Here is a 16,191-nt window from a genome sequence, read left to right on the forward strand (position 1 = left end):
GAAGAGACTGTCCTTTTTCCAGTGGATAGTCTTTCCTGCTTTGTCAAATATTAGTTGACCATAGAGTTGAGGGTCCATTTCTGGATTCTCTATTCTGTTCCATTGATCTATGTGTCTGTTTTTGTGCCAGTACCACACTGTCTTGATGACCACAGCTTTGTAGTACAACCTGAAATCTGGCATTGTGATGCCCCCAGCGATGGTTTTCTTTTTTAAAATTCTCCTGGCTATTCGGGGTCTTTTCTGATTCCACACAAATCTTAAGATGATTTGTTCCAACTCTCTGAAGAAAGTCCCTCGTATTTTGATAGGGATTGCATGAACTGTGTAAATTGCCCTGGGTAACATTGACATTTTCACAATATTAATTCTTCCAATCCATGAGCATGGAATATTTTTCCATCTCTTTGTGTCTTACTCAATGTCTTTCAGAAGTGTTCTGTAGTTTTTAGGGTATAGATCCTTTACCTCTTTGGGTAGGTTTATTCCTAGGTATCTTATGCTTTTGGGTGCAATTGTAAATGGGATTGACTCCTTAATTTCTCTTTCTTCAGTCTCATTGTTAGTGTATAGAAATACCACTGACTTCTGGGCATTGATTTTGTATCCTGCCACACTGCCAAATTGCTGTATGAGTTCTAGCAATCTTGGGGTAGAGTCATCTGGGTTTTCTATGTATAGTATCATGTCATCTGAGAAGAGGGAGAGTTTGACTTCTTCTTTGCCAATTTGAATGCCTTTTATTTCTTTTTGTTGCCTGATTGCTAAGGCTAGGACTTCTAGTACTATGTTGAACAGAAATTTCACAGAGGAAGACATAGACATGACCAACAAGCACATGAGAAAATTCTCTACATCACTGGCCATCAGGTAAATACAAATCAAAATCACAATGAGATACCACCTCACACCAGTGAGAATGGAGAAAATTAACAAGGCAGGAAACCACCAATGTTGGAGAGGATGCGAAGAAAAGGGAACCCTCTTACACTGTTGGTGGGAATGTGAACTGGTGCAGCCACTCTGGAAAACTGTGTGGAGGTTCCTCAAAGAGTTAAAAATAGAGCTACCCTACAACCCAGCAAATGCACTGCTGGGGATTTACCCCAAAGATACAGATGCAGTGAAAAGCTGAGACATCTGCACCCCAATGTTTATAGCAGCAATGTCCACAATAGCCCAACTGTGGAAGGAGCCTCAGTGTCCATCGAAAGATGAATGGATAAAGAAGATGTGGTCTATGTATACAATGGAATATTACTCAGCCATTAGAAACGACAAATACCCGCCTTTTGCTTCGATGTGGATAGACCTGGAAGGTATTATGCTGAGTGAAATAAGTCAATCAGAGAAGGGCAGACATTATATGGTCTCGTTCATTTAGGGAATATAAAAAATAGTGAAAGGGAATAAAGGGGAAAAGAGAGAAAATGAGTGAAAATATCAGTGAGGGTGACAGAACATGAGAGACACCTAACTCTGGGAAATGAACAAGGGGTAGTGGAATGGGAGGTGGACGGGGGATGGGGCGACTGGGTGATGCTCACTGAGGGATGTACTTCACAGGATGAGCACTGGGTGTTATGCTATATGTTGGCAAATTGAACTCCAATAAAAAAAATTTTAAAAAAAACATCCCCTACACTTTGCCCACATTTTTTTTCTTGGCTTCCTGGAGTCCAAGGGCTTAAGTCACAGACACAGATATGGGCCCAAGAAGTCCAAAAAATGTAAAGGGCAACTGATCATGACATTTTTTTTTCTCCAGACTATGGCTAAAGATAAACCATTGCTGCCTTGTGGCTCTGAAAGGATCTCCTTTAACAATCTGGGGTGTATAGAAGGGAGGTTACAATAAACAATTCATTAAACCAGAACATTTAATATGTTATTACAAGACGCAGGAAGGAAAATTTAATGAACTCTCAAGGTTCCTTGGTCTGCTCTGTGCATCTTTACATTGAAGACTTCAACCAGATGGGCTTGTCAGAGTAGGGTATGCTGTAGGAGACTCAGCAGCCCCACAGCTTTGCCCCAAATGCTTCATAAAGACCCCCACACATGAAGAGCTATATTGACTGATTGGAGAAGTTTATGAATTGAAGAGACGAGCTAAAATTCTTTGCAAGCAGCCTTTTTTGTGAGGATGGAGAGGAGGAAGACCAAGCAAGAAGGGTGCAAACAGCGGTGTTGCCAAGCAGGCAGTCCTACTTCCCTTGTCTAGAATCAGCCACAAAGTTTTCTTTTAGACAAACCTAATGGAGTAGAGGCCTAAAGCTCAGACATTACGTAGAATTTAGTTCAGAAAAATAGCTGAAAGTTACAAATGCTTATTCAAGTCAATTTGTTCCTCTAAATAGGCCCTGCCTGTGCTTTCAGAAATGCTAGAGAAAAGCAAACACGTTACAAATGTAGCATAGTTTATGCATAACATTGGAATTCCCTATGTTGGATCAGTTGAAGATAAATTAGAAACTATTTTTTTTTACAAAAAGACTCACACTAGGATTTTTTTTTCAATTGTGCATTTTAGAATAGCCTTTATCCATATGCAACTTCTCATGAATGTCCCTATTGAGCAAAGGCAGAAAGCCTTGTACAAAAATGGAAAGAAGTGGGGTGCCTGAGTTGCTCAGTCAGTTAAGCATGTGACTCTTGATTTTGGCTCAGGTCATGATCTCAGGGTGGTGAAATCGAGCCCTGCATTGGGCTCCATGCTCAGCTGGAAGTCTGCTGGAGATTTTCTTTCTCTTTCCCCCTCTGCCCCTCTGGTTGTTCTCTCTCTAAAAAAAGAAGTAGAAAGAAGCTATGATTTATGAAGAGCCAAGGAAAGCATGAATTGGACACAACTCTTATTTGTCCAACCATCTTCTCATTGGTCAGCCTGTGTTAATAGCCAATTACTAGGAAGAGCTGAAAGTTACCCAAGGAGCTGAAATTTTAAGTGTGGTTTGCAATCAACATTCCACAAAGTTACTATGTATACCAGGATTTCTTGTAATAAGTATTCTGTTCTATAACTATATAATATTGTTAAACCTCCTACATACTGATTCTAGGGCCCAGGAAGTCTACACATCTTAGCTACAGTTCTTTTGGTGATAGGGGAAAAATTATAATTTTGAAAGGCAAGAAGGAAATAAAATTAGTTTCCATTAAAATTAAAGGAAAGCATTAGCTGACTTCATTAAGACGAGTCAGAGCCATTAGGAAATCAAATTACATGTCTAAAATCATGAAGCCCACAGATAGAGCAATAAGTATGGAATCTATTTCCCTTCTAAATTTACCCAGTATTTCCTCAAAACTCTACCAGAAATATAATTCATTTTATCATGCACCCTTCCTAGCTAGAGTTATAGAACTTTACATAAGAAACTGCAATTATCCTATATTGTAAGACATATACAAGGTTGTTATTCTGTGTTTATTCCTGGAATTAGATGGTAGCCAAAAAGAGCCTATACAGTGATGAGTAATTTCAAAACAAGCCAAGTTTTTATTTGTATTTTTAAAATATTGCTGTATCAGTCAGAGTCCCGGCAGGCCACAGATGGCACACTCAAAGGGTGCAAGTGAGGAAGGTTTAATATAGAGGTCATTTTCACAAAGGGCTAGGCAGGTTAAAAGAATCCAACAAAGAGGATAAAGGGCCTGGAGAGTAAGAGCAGAGGGAAGCTGCTACCATGCCTAGGACTGAAGGAGCCAGGGAAGGGAAGTGATGTTACTAGAACTCAGTGCGAGCTGTATCCATCAAAGGGTAGGGGGGAAAAAGCCCTACCTCCACTTCTCTCTTTTCCCATCCACTGACCTTATGCTAGTGCCTCCCACTGACTGAATCTGACCCTAGCCCCATCTACAGACCCAGGAGGTGCAGTGCCTAGAGCCTCCAGGGGTACAAAGCAGAGCAGAGAAGGGTGGAGAATGACTCTGTACAAACAAGTGGAGAATAACCAGCATAACTGAATATTCATAAGCCGTATCAACACTTCCTTAAAATGTCCCATTTCTATTTCATCCACTTCCTTCGTAAGTCACAGCTCTTCTTTTCAGAATCCCTAAAACATCCGTCCAGCACTCTACTCTGTATGCTTCCTATTAATGCCTTATGCTCTTGTTCTCTCTCTTTACTCTTTTTAAAAGTAGGCTCTGGATCCAGCATGGGGCTTGAACTCATGTCCCCAAGATCAAGAGTCATATGCTCTACGAACTGAGCCAGTCAGGCACCCCTCTCCCCCTTTACCCTTGATTTATTCTATGTCACAAAACACCAAGAATGGATCTGGTAAGGCAGAGCTGTCTTTCCAGGGTACAGGAGAAGAGACTGACACATACCAAGCAAACTAGAATTCTCTTTAGCAAGTGGGAGGAAGGAAATGCCAGAAGACTTGGTTTATTAATCATTGTCATCCCTTTACAATAGGATTTTCTAAAAAAATTTTTAAATAAATTTATTTTTTATTTGTTCAATTTGCCAACATATAGAATAACAGCCAGTGCTCATCTCATCAAGTGCCCATCTCAGTGCCGGTCACCCAGTCAAATTCTAACCTCACCACCCATTTCTTACCATCAGCATCACTACAACTATTACCACTGCTCAACCGTCACTCTGCTAAAGTCATACCTGCTAACCCCCAAGGTCTTGACTCCTCTGAGAGCCAATGCCACCATGCTTTCTGCAACCTCTTTCTCCAGGAGTTGAGAGTGTTCTGTAAAGTGGAATTATTTTGTCAGTTTAAAAAATTAAAGTAGTAGAGTAATAAACCTGCAATTAATGGAGCTTATCATCATCTGCAAGTAGTCAGGGAAAGAAATAATCAGAGGGAGCCCTGCTGAGACCACTGTCATCCTAGGGTGACTATGTGCATACCAGGCCATACCTTCTAGGGAACAACATCAGAGGCTTCATATTACAAGGGAAGTAGACTTCACTATAGTAATCTGGCAGGTCACCAAACAAACAAGAAAACAATAATAACAAGACCAGAGACTATGAGTGCAGTCAGCACTCAGACTTGCTATAGTATATTATCTAAAATGTCCAGTTTCCATAATAGTTTATGAAACAAGATGGACCGATGCACACAAAAGAGGAAGATCCGGCAACAGAAAACAGCCTGTAAAATGGAACAGATGACATATTTAACAAAGACTTCAAAGTAGTTATTAAAAGCATGTTCACAGGGTGCCCAGGTGGCTCAAAGCATCTGCCTTCCACTCAGATCATGGCCTCAGGTTCCTGGGATCAGGCTCCGCATCGGGTTCCCTGCTCACTGAGGAGTCTGCTTCTTCCTCTGCCCCTCCCCCTGCTCATGGTCTCTCTTGGTCAAATAAATAAATAAAATGCTTTTTTAAAAATAGAAGCATGTTCGAAGAAGTAAAGGGAACCACACTTAATAAAGGTAGTTAGGTGACAATGTCCAGCAAATGGAGAATATATCTATAAAAAGTAGAAATCATAAAAGAGCACTCAATGAAAATCCTGGTGCTGAAAAGTTAAATACCTAAAGCAAAAATTTCATGAGAGGAGCTGAACAGGAGACATAAACTGGCAGAAGAAATAATTTGTGAATCTGTAGATCAATAGGGATTATGCAATCTGAAGAACAGAGAGAAGAAGAAAAATGAAGAGAGCCTCACAGAAATGTGGGATACTGCTATATGGGCACCAGCATTAGCACAATGGGAATGACACAGGAGAAGAGAGAAAAGGAAAAAAAAAGATGTTTAAAGAAATAATGGTATGAGGCACCTGGGTGGTGCAGTCAGTTGAGCATCCAACTCTTAATTTCAGCTCAGGTCATGATCTCAAGGTCATGAGATTGAGCCCTGTGTCAGGCTCCATGCTCAGTATGGAGTCTGCTTGAGATTCTCTCCCTGTCTCTCTGTCTCTCCCTCCACTCATGATCACTTGCATGTGCATACACCCTCTCAAATAAATAAATAAATAAATAAATAAATCTCTAAAAAGAAATAATGGCTCAAAACTTGCCAAATTTGGTGATCCCTGGGTAGAACAGCAGTTTGGCGCCTGCCTTTGGCCCAGGGTGTGATCCTGGAGTTCTAGGATCGAGTCCCGCATTGGGCTCTCTGCATGGAGCCTGTTTCTCCCTCTGCCTGTGTCTTGGCCTCTCTCTCTCTCTCTCTCTCTCTCTCTCTGTGTGTGTGTCTCATGAATAGATAAATAAAATCTTTAAAAAAAACTTGACAAATTTCTTGAAAAACATTAACATATCCAAAAATCTCAACAAATTCCAAATAGGATAAAAGCAGAGACCCCAAAACATACACATAATAGCAAAAGGGCTGAAAAAACAAAAAGGAGAAAATCTTGAAAGCAGTAAGAGAAAAATGGCTCACTGGTTAGAAGGGAGTCCCAATAAGATAAATAGTTGACTTCTCATCAGAAACATTGGAGGCCAGAAAGCAGTATGAGAACATATTCAAAATGCTCAAAAAAGAAACACCACCTGTCAACCAAGAATCCTATATCCAGCAAAACTATATTTAAAAAATGAAGAGGAAATAAAGACATTCCACATTAAAAAAAAAACTGAGAATTCACTGCTAGCAGACCTTCCATACAATAAATATTAAAGTAAGTTTTTCAGGCTGAAAGTTAGTAAGCCCAGACAGTAATTCAAGAACATGTGTATGCACGTGCGCGCGTGCGTGCGCGCACACACACACACACAGCACAAGTTAAGGTAATTATGTAATTATAAAAGACAATATAGGTGAGTGACATCAACAAAATGATCGTGTAGGCAGCTCCAAACTTACATCTACCCCCGCCCCCAAAGAAACATCAAAAACAAGCAGAAACTGTCAGAACCAACACTGTCAGAGTTCTGGAAAACAGTCACAACTTTAAAGCAACCAAACAAACACTGAATCAAGAAAAAGACAACTTAAATAAAGAAAAGAAAGTTTTGTGGTGTTCCCCTTGTCCTTGGCTCCCCTCCCCCACTCCATGGTAGTGGTGTTGCTCTCTAGCAGTGGCAACCTGCATTTCCGCTATGGGACCACACTCCCAGGTTCTGGACAGGGCAGCACAGAGTCCCTCCACCCAAACCACTGTGAATGCTGGATCTAACCTCTGGAAGACTGACACAAGGGACTCATTTCTGGTCTGCTGAACTCCAGACTCAGGCTAGAAAGGTGGTGAGGACAGTTTCTTTGTGAAACTAAAGATAGTTGAAAGCAGGTGTGCATCTGTGGTAATTTGGAAAGCCATGTGCGTGTCTTGGGCAAGACTTAGTAGGCTTCTAAAAGATCTAAGAATACCCTAAGGTTTGATCTTGGGCTGGCTCCTAGAACCAGTGTAAGCTTAACTGTTGGAGTGCCCTGGCACAAAGACAATTTGCAATGCAGGAGAGAGGGATCAGTTGTTTGTTTTAGCTCAGGGAGGGCAAGGAGATCTCTGTTAAAACACTAGCTGAACATGAGCTAAAGAACAGAGATTTCAGAGAAATGAAAAGGAATACATGTCTTTACAAGTTAATTTGGGTTAGTCACTAAACAGACTATTATAGATTTCAGCAGTCAAAAAGCAAACGCTGGGGAAGAGGGAAAAATCTCAGAGAAGCTAAAATTTGAGATGGGCCTTAAAGAATGGGAAGACTAACCTTTAATAGTAGAGTGGAAAGGAGAGAGAAAAACTTTTTCACAATATTCTACAAGATTTTATTTATTTATTTGAGAGAGAGCATGTGGAGAGAGGCGGAGGGGGAGGGGGAGGGATAGGGAGAGACTCTAGCAAGCAGACTCTGCATTGAGCACAGAGCCCAATGCTGGGCTTGGTCTCACAGCCGTGATATCATGACCTGAGCTGAAACCAAGAGTCAAGACGCTCAACCGACTTAGCCACCCAGGCGTCCCAAGAAGAAAGCTTTTGCCATGGAGGAAAACAAGGAGGCCACACTATAGGAAATAACAATATTTAATCATGGATTTAGGACAAATCAGCCTCTGAGATACCAGACTCCAATTGTTGTTTGGGGAAGAAGGGCAAAGGAAAAATTATACCACTCATTATTTCCAGATGAAGCTGCAGGAACATGAGAGTTACTTTCTCCAACTAGAAGCTTATCCTTTCCATTAGTTTGGCAAGGGCTGAAACTAGTTCAGTAGCTCTTTTTGAAGTGGACTAATACAGATGTTGGGAGTTAAGAAGTAGTTATTACCAGGTGTAAAAATAAGACCGTGACCCATACTCTAGTTTACAGATGGGGAAAACAAGGCTAAGGGAGAGAAGGTGACTTCACCACCAAATATATTAAGAATCTAGAATTTGAGCTAGGGCTTAAGAAATGGTTGACATTCTAGCTTTCTTTCTTTTTCTTTCTTAGACCTTAATGTCTTTTTAGGCAGAAAGAGAAACAAGTTATATGATACTGAAAATAGTTCATCGATGTCTCCTTTTAGATATCCTCACACACCAAGGGAAAAAAAGATACAGATTTCATTATTTGATCTATTTTGTACAGGGATCTATAAATATCTTATCAGTACCCTCTTGAGATACAGTATTTTTTTAAGATTTGTTTATTTCAGAGAGAGAGAGAGAGAGTGCAAGTGAATGATTTGTGGATGGAGGGCAGAGGGAGAAGCAGACAGCAGACTCCTCGCTGAACTCAGAGCCCAATATGGGGCTTGATCCCAGAACCCTAAGATCATGATCGGGGCTGAAATGAAGAGTCAGCCACTTAACCAACTGAGCCAACCAGGCACCCCAAGATATAGCATTTTTAATGAAGTAAATAATGTCTAAATTTTATGTAGTGCTTTAGAATTGACAAAGCATTGTTATGTATTCAATTTAATCCACACAACAACCTTATGCAGCAGGTATTATTATCTCCAATTTTGTGAATGAGGAAACAAGACTAAAGACCATTTAAATAAATCCCCAAGTGGCCAACTAATTAACAAGCCACTAAAATTCAAATCTAAATTTCCTGGCTTCAAATGAACTCTAGCAATCATCTCTGACTGCATCTTCCTATACTAATCAAATCCCACATATTTTGCTTCCTAAGCAGGCCTCAAATCTGTACCCTCTTCTCCATGCTAGTCTAACTAGCCTACCTAACCCAAGCTCCTCCTGTGTCTCCCCTACACGGTTGCAATGGTACCTTAACTTTTCTCCGTCTCCACTCTCATCTCTCTAAAATATGGCCTTCATGCAATAGCCAAGGTGTGATCCAAATGCAAATCTGAACACACATTTAAGATACAGCAGGTGACAATGGAAGAACGAGTCAAAAATTGGCACTATTTGAGTCTAACTGCATTTACACCTTGTTACGGGGACTGCAACCACGGAGTGCCATGCAAATGTTTCTCTCTCTGTGGATCTATGCGTTCAGTGATTTTTCAACCTTTTTGGGAAGATGGAATTAACATTCTCCACACCAATAACCCCCTCAAAGAAAGGGAGTATATGATAAAGTGCTGAACTGTAAATAATTGGGAGCCAGAACATACAACAAAGAATCACAGGCTTTATTCTCTTGGTTTGAGAAGCTGCTTTGAAAAAAAAATAATTTTTAAAAAACTAGATAACTAGTATATCTTTCAAGTGTTCACATTATTTTGTTTTTCTTTTCATCCTTTAAGCACACTCATACACTCAAATACATACAATGCCGTACAATTCCATTAAGATCTCAAGCTCATTAATGAGAATGATACCTCTGATGGAAACTGTGATTGCTTTCCTCAAACACTTTCACACTGAATGCTGCCATCTCTGTCCTCCGCCCAAATAGCTTTTCAAGTTGCTGAAGGGAGTTTTTCCTCTTCATCGAAGTGAAATGCCAGGCTTATAATAACCACTGCCTGGAGACAGGAGCTAACAATCTACTACACCAAACCCTGAGAATCAATTAAAGTACTTTATTTATTCAACGAGTCAAACTTTCATCAAGTATCCACTCTAAGGCCCTAAAATACAACCATCCTTGACTTGGACATCCATTTATCTTAGTGTTTTCCCTCCTTCTGAATTCTCCTATATATCTGTCCATTTTCTGTTTTGGCAAAAAAGAAAAGTATGGTATATTTATTTGGTAGGCCAAGGAAGTGGCTGTTAGCATAAGACCACTAAATAAAATTTTTAGTGATGAAGAGAACCATATGACGAGGGTGGCAGGAAGAAGAAATAAGAACTTGATTACTCTAATATTATTATTGGAATAGATAATTCTAAGAACTTGATTATTCTAAGAATAAATTATTAAGAAATATTTAAAATACACCAAATTATCACAAAACCTATTTAAGGAAACAAAACTGCACAAGAGTAAATGAAGTCTCATGCCATGTTACTAAATGTGAAGATGTGCCATTTCCCATATGTTAACTTTTTTCCAAATTATTCTATACATTGAATGCAATTTTGAAAACAGCGGAACTACTCTGGGACTTAAAAGTAATCTTACGCTCATCAGAAAGAATAAATGTGACCCATCAAGAAATTGTGTAAAAGAAAAAATTTAAAGGGTACTTGTATTACAAAATTATTTTATTTTAATTTTTAAAAGATTGTATTTATTTATTTATTTGACAGAGAGAGAGCACGCACAAGGAAGGGAAGCAGCAGGTAGAGGGAGGCTCCCTGCCAAGCGAGCCAGACCCGAGGTTCAATCCCAGGACCCTGGGATCATGACCCAAGCCAAAGGCAGATACCTAACCAACTGAGCCACTCAGGTGGCCCCACAAAATGATTTTAAAATCATAATATTACCAGAGAAAGAGTGTGCTCAATGAAATACAATAGAAACTCTTGAGAGATACTGAAGAATGCATCAAATATAAATATATGATTAAAATGTCATGTCAATTTAATGTGAAAAGGAAAGTTGTCATACGTGATGTCACAAAAATCAGCAAACCAACAAAATCTTACGTAAGGAAAAAATACTGTGAAGAAAATTGAAGTGAAATGACAAATCAGGGGGAAGAAACCTACTGTGCAAACCACTATTACAAATCAAAAAGAACATTTTTCCCAACTTGGTAACTATATGAATTCAAAAAGGAAAGACAGAAGGCAAACAAACACGAAGACAAACCATGAAAAAGTTCAAACTCACAAATAATAGAGAGATGTAAATAAAGACAATTTTCACCTATCAGACTGGCAGAACCATAGAAAATTATAACTAGTGTAGGCAATGAAGTAGGGAATGGGAATACTGATTCCTGAAATTGGGAAAGTCATCTGGTGAATCTCTGGAGGCATTTTGGCAGCATGCACCAAAAAACCCTAAAAATATACATCAGCCGGGACACAGAAATTCTGCTTCTTGGAATTTATCTGAAGGAGATAATCATGGAAATACATAGAGATTCAGCTCATTTCAGTGTTATACATGATACCCCAAATTTTTAAATCTACTTTTTGATCTCCTTCACCCTAAATTTCTACAATGAACGGTTACTTGTGTTATAGGAGAAAAATAATTGTCGGTTTATGAGCAGAGTTAAATAAATGAGAGAGGGGCCATTATGATTTAACAGAAAGAACACTGGGCTGGTCACCAGAGATTAGGGATCCCAAAACTAGATGCACTTTAGAATCACCCAAATAACTCTCTTTTAAAAAAAAATCACCTTTATTGAAGAATGTGTTTGTTCTGGCTCCAAGCCTTTATTACTCAATTACCTGTCATCCTCATGACTGTTAACAAGCCAAACTCTGTGATCACCTCTTCGACCATCATTCCTGGCCTGCAGAAGAGAGCTACCATTTAATTTCTTAATGATATTAGTATCCCTTACACTAGCACATTCCTGATAACCTTGGTGAGTCCTTTGGGTTCCCCTGTGAAATACAATTCTTTGGTGGGTTTTGTGGCCCTACATAATATATCCCACTTTCCTGAGTCTTTTTATTCCTTCCTCTACCCCCTGCTAGGGAAACTCTGGGATCTATTTCCCAAAGCATCAGCTGTATGTTTCTCCAGGTTTCTAAGAGACACACTAAGGGAATTTGTACCATGCACAGGGGTCCTTGCCAAGGTATTAAATCTTGTGCTCTAAGAAAATGCCCTGAGTCAATTAATTCTCCATAATCCAATCTTGCATCCCAGCTCTTTTATAGAAGCACCCTTAAGATCCAATCCCAGACAGTAGTATGGCTTCTACAAGACATGCTAGCAAATTCTTTCAGCTCCTTCAGTGTGTAATCCTTTTCTTACTTATCAGACCCATTGCATCCTAAGTTATGTTATGCTCATATTTAACTCTAAGTTGTTGCCCGGGCAAACAGGAGAGGAGATGAGGCAACCCTGAGGACTGAGGGGCACCTGTTGCCTTGCATTGGAGAATACTTCAGTTTCTTCCCTCATGGGAGAAGTACTAGCTTTTACTCCAGCATGGTGGACCATCTCTGCAAGCTCTGAGGAGGTTAGGGGGAATCTACAGAGCCAGAATCCTCAAGAGCATCCTCTCAGATATCTACATCTCATGTTCCAGGGACCCTCCCAACAACAGATTTGCCTTTGGCTGACAATTCAAACATCTCTGGAGTGGAGCTGTCAGATCCTAACTAGCAGATCCTGAATTTGTTCCTCAGCTATGCCTGTTTTCTCACTGCCAGAGGTAGAAGCCTCTTTGCAAACTACCTGGCTCTCACACATGGCCTTTAGCCATTTGTTAACCACCCTTAGTTTCTTATTATCTCTCTGCAGGGTATTAGGGCAACTGAGTAACAACCAGCAACTCCTACTGGACCCCATCAAAATTTAAAACGTTAGTTCTTTATATGGTATTGTTAAGAAAAGTATACAACTGACATTCACAAAGACAGAACAATATTCTGGGTCATAAAAAGCTCAATAAACTTAAAATAGTTCAAACTATTCAAAACATATTCCCTAACTGTAGCAGAATTAAGTGAAACATCAGAAAAAGTAGTATTCAGGAAACTCCCCATAGGTCAAAGTGGAAATCACAAAGGAAATGAGAAAATATTCTGAGTTTTAGTATAACAAAAACACAACATAACCAGAGTTTGTGGGACATAACTAAAGCAGCACTGAGAGGAAAATTTGTATTATTTGAGGCTTATATCATAAAAGAAAGATTTTATATCAAAGACCTAAGATTTCACAAAAAGAAACCAGCTAAAGAATAGCAAATTTAAGAAAAAGCAAGAAGGAAAAATAAAAAGATGAGAACAGTAAAATTGAGAAACAAAAATAGCAGTCAATCAATGAAACCAAAAGCAGGTTCCTTTAAAAAGTCTGTATAAGGGCACCTGGGTGGCTCAGTTGGTTAGGCGTCCAATTCTTCATTTCAGCTCAGGTCATGATTTCAGAGTCATGGGGTCCAAACCCTGTGTTGGGTTCCCCCCTGGGCATGGAGCCTGATTAAGTCTCTCCCTCTCCCTCTGCCCCTCTACCCCCCACTCACATGCCTGTGCTCTCTCAAAAAAAGTTATGTTCTAAAAAATAATAATAAATAAAATACTGAATATAATTGATAAACTAGCTGAACTGACCAAAAGCAAAAGAAGACATCAAGTACAAATGTAAGGAATGAAAGAGGAGAAATCACCATAGACAATATAGAGATTAAGAGGACATAAGGAGTGGAGGAGGGGCAAGATGGCGGAGGAGTAGGGTCCCCAAATCACCTGTCCCCAACAAATTACCTAGATAACCTTCAAACCATCCTGAAAATCTACGAATTCGGCCTGAGATTTAAAGAGAGACCAGCTGGAATGCTACAGTGAGAGGAGTTCACGCTTCTATCAAGGTAGGAAGACGGGGAAAAAGAAATAAAGAAACAAAAGGCCTCCGAGGGGGAGGGGCCCCGCGAGGAGCCGGGCTGAGGCCGGGGCGAGTGTCCCCAGGACAGGAAAGCCCCGTCCCGGAGGAGCAGGAGCTGCACCAACCTTCCCGGGCGGGCGGCAAGGGGCTCGCAGGGAGTTGGAGCAGGACCCAGGAGGGCAGGGATGCCCTCGGGCTCCCGGGGACACTAACAGACACCTGCGAGCGCAGGAGAGTGCGCCGAGCTCCCTAAGGGCTGCAGCGCGCACCGGAGCAGTTCGGAGGAGCTCGGGAGCGGGAGCGGCTCCAGGGAGGGAGCTGCGGGGCGGGAGCGCAAATCCAACAACACAGGCCCGGGAGCACAGGGCGCCGGGACACAGCCCAGGATCCGGCCTCCCCCCGGGACAGGCAGAGGCCGGGAGGGCCCAGGACAGCAAGGACGCTCCTGCCCCGAGCTGAGCAGATCAGCGGCCCCGCCCCGGAGCCTCCAGGCCCTGCCGAGAGCCCCGAGCCCCGTAGTTCCTGCGGAGGCTGAATCCAGGCTTCCAGAGTTGCCATAGCAACTGCGGCTGATCCTCCTGAGACCTCACGGGGTAAACAACCCCCGCTGAGCCCTGCAGCAGGCAGGGGCAGAGCAGCTCCCCCAAGTGCTAACACCTGAAAATCAGCACAGCAGGCCCCTCCCCCAGAAGACCAGCTGGACGGACCAGTTCCAGGGGAAGTCAAGGGACTTAAACTCTACAGAAATACTCCCCCGTGTTTTTTTTTTTCTTTTCTTTTTTCTTTTCTTTTTGATTTCTGATTGCTTCCCCCACCCCCCTTTTTTTTTTCACCTTTCTTTCTTTTTCTTTCCCTTTTTCTTCTCTTCTTTCCTTTTTCTTTTCTTTTTCTTTTTTCTTTTTCTCTTTTCTTTCCTTCTCTCTCTTTTCTCTCATTTTCCCAATACAACTTGTTTTTGGCCACTCCGCACTGAGCAAAATGACTAGAAGGAAAACCTCACCTCAAAAGAAAGAATCAGAAACAGCCCTCTCTCCCACAGAGCTACAAAATCTGGATTACAATTCAATGTCAGAAAGCCAATTCAGAAGCACTATTATACAGCTACTGGTGGCTCTAGAAAAAAGCATTAAGGACTCACGAGACTTCATGACTGCAGAATTTAGATCCAATCAGGCAGAAATTAAAAATCAACTGAATGAGATGCAATCCAAACTAGAAGTCCTAACGACGAGGGTTAACGAGGTGGAAGAACGAGTGAGTGACATAGAAGACAAGTTAATGGCAAAGAGGGAAACTGAGGAAAAAAGAGATAAACAATTAAAGAACCATGAAGACAGATTAAGGGAAATAAATGACACTCTAAGGAAGAAAAATCTACGTTTAATTGGGGTTCCCGAGGGCGCCGAAAGGGACAGAGGGCCAGAATATGTATTTGAACAAATCCTAGCTGAAAACTTTCCCAATCTGGGAAGGGAAACAGGCATTCAGATCCAGGAAATAGAGAGATCCCCCCCTAAAATCAATAAAAACCGTTCAACACCTCGACATCTAATAGTGAAGCTTGCAAATTCCAAAGATAAAGAGAAGATCCTTAAAGCAGCAAGAGACAAGAAGTCCCTGACTTTCATGGGGAGGAATATTAGGGTAACAGCAGACCTCTCCACAGAGACCTGGCAGGCCAGAAAGGGCTGGCAGGATATATTCAGGGTCCTAAATGAGAAGAACATGCAACCAAGAATACTTTATCCAGCAAGGCTCTCATTCAAAATGGAAGGAGAGATAAAGAGCTTCCAAGACAGGCAGGAACTGAAAGAATATGTGACCTCCAAACCAGCTCTGCAAGAAATTTTAAGGGGGACTCTTAAAATTCCCCTTTAAGAAGAAGTTCAGTGGAACAATCCACAAAAACAAGGACTAAATAGATATCATGATGACACTAAACTCATATCTGTCAATAGTAACTCTGAACGTGAACGGGCTTAATGACCCCATCAAAAGGCGCAGGGTTTCAGACTGGATAAAAAAGCAGGACCCATCTATTTGCTGTCTACAAGAGACTCATTTTAGACAGAAGGACACCTACAACCTGAAAATAAAAGGTTGGAGAACCATTTACCATTCAAATGGTTCTCAAAAGAAAGCAGGGGTAGCCATCCTTGTATCAGATAAACTAAAATTCACTCCGAAGACAGTAGTGAGAGACGAAGAGGGACACTATATCATACTTAAAGGATCTATCCAACAAGAGGACTTAACAATCCTCAATATATATGCCCCGAATGTGGGAGCTGCCAAATACTTAAACGAATTATTAACCAAAGTAAAGAAATACTTAGATAATAATACACTTATACTTGGTGACTTCAATCTAGCTCTCTCTACCCTTGATAGGTCTTCTAAACACAAC

The sequence above is a fragment of the Nyctereutes procyonoides genome, unplaced genomic scaffold, assembly GCF_905146905.1.
Source record: "Nyctereutes procyonoides isolate TBG_1078 unplaced genomic scaffold, NYPRO_anot_genome, whole genome shotgun sequence".
Lineage (NCBI taxonomy): Eukaryota > Metazoa > Chordata > Mammalia > Carnivora > Canidae > Nyctereutes > Nyctereutes procyonoides.